Below are 1,984 nucleotides of genomic sequence, written 5' to 3' on the forward strand. Positions count from 1 at the left end.
GACTGATGTATCGGGGTCGCCGATAGATTTTGAACGTTGAACGAGAGAGAGAGAGAACATGTATGTCATTAATAGATATAGTTGAACATGCAGAAACAGGGCAGCTTTGGGATGCAGCAGTTAGTGCTACTGGACAGCTGCCGCAACTCTGGCTCAATTGGATACTGTCTATGTGGAGTGTGCATGTGCTTCCTGCGACTGCATGGGCTTCCTCTGATACTATTGTATTCCTCTCACCAGACCCACCAAGGATACACTGGTTGGTCAAATGGCTACTGTAAATGACTCCTAGTGCCGGAGGATCAGGAAGGGTTAGTCATCTGGAAGAATTAGATACAGGGCGATAAATGGGGGGAACTGATGATGGAAATGCTCTGGGAGCAGATAGATGTGATGGGCCGAATGGCCTCTTTCTACATGGTTGTTCAATATGATCTAGACATCTGAAATCGATAAGAACACAGATACAAACAGCTGTACATAACCATACATATCGACATACAGATAGACACAAAATGCTGGAGTCACTCAGCGGGACAGGCAGTACCTCTGGATGGAAGGAATGGGTGACGTTTTGGGTCGAGACCCTTCTTCAGAATGAGATTCGGGGGAGGGGGAGACTAGAGATAAGGAAGGGCAAGGTGTAACAATGACATTCTTACTTGCAGCAGCACAACAGAATATGTAAACATAGTCCTCTGTAAACAATATAATAAATGAGAAAAAAAAGTTTGATGTGTGTGTAGATACATATACACACACACACACACACGCACACACACACACACACACAAAATGCTGGAGTCACTCAGCGGGACAGGCAGCATCTCTGGATGGAAGGAATGGGTGACGTTTCAGTTTGAGAAACCACCGTCTGAAGAAGGAACCATCACCCATCCCTTCTATCCGGAGATGCTGCCTGTTCCGCCAAATTACTCCAGCATTTTTGTGTCTATCTTCGGTGTAAACCAGCATCTGCAGTTCCTCCCCTGGCGATATACTCACTCGTGTTCACAGCAGGGTTTCACCGAGAGAGTTGTGTTTTGTGTTCTGCAACAGGTGATGTTTTTTCCAGTTAGTACAGTTTCTCCCACTGTGTACTCTGCATGTTAATGCCTCTTGCCACATATGCACAGCAGATGGCCACTGGTTCTCTGCCAACGCACATGCGCATCTTCTCACTGGCATTCACATTCAAGGCAGGCAGTCCCACAATTCACATTCGACAGTGTTGATTTTGTACAGCTGCTTTCATAAGTCAGGGCACAAAAAGCTGGAGTAACCCAGCGGGACGGGCGGCACCTCTGGAGAGAAGGAATGGGTGACGTTTATGGGTCGAGACCCTTCTTCAGACTGATGTCAGGGCAGTGGGCGGTGCATAGATAAGGAAGTGCAGGGTGTGAAAACAACACCAAGGGAATGGAGATCAAGGCAAATGCAGAATAGATTGTTAGTTGGGAGGAGGAAACAACAAATATAAAATGTAGTCGGAGACAGTAAGACTGGTGGGAGAACTGGGAAGAGGGAGGGGATGGAGAGGGAGGGAAAGCAAGGGCTACTTGAAGTTAGAGAAGTCAATGTTCATATTGTTCGTAATTTTCGTAGTTATTTTGTGGTTCATCTTTTTAATTCCATCAGTTTTGCCCTTTTTGGCGATGGTATGTTTCAGCTAGGTCCCTCTTTATATTTTCTGTTTGTAAATTTTGTTTCTAACACAGGGTGTAACTAGTGGTCATTGTTATCACCTGTTTTGCTATGAACCATTGGCTGGGCTATAAGGTGCCCAAGCAAAGTGCGAGGTGCTGTTTCTCCAATTTGCCTTTGGCCTTGCTCTGAGAGTGGAGGAGGCCCCGGGCCAGAAGGTCTCCCTCTCCCCTGACTCTCAGTCTGAAGAAGAGTCTCGATCTGAAACATCATCCATTGCTTCTCCCCAGAGATGCTGCCTGTCCCGCTGAGTTACTCCAGCACTCAGTGTCTATCATCT

The sequence above is a fragment of the Leucoraja erinacea genome, chromosome 29 (assembly GCF_028641065.1).
Source record: "Leucoraja erinacea ecotype New England chromosome 29, Leri_hhj_1, whole genome shotgun sequence".
Taxonomy (NCBI): Eukaryota; Metazoa; Chordata; class Chondrichthyes; order Rajiformes; family Rajidae; genus Leucoraja; species Leucoraja erinaceus.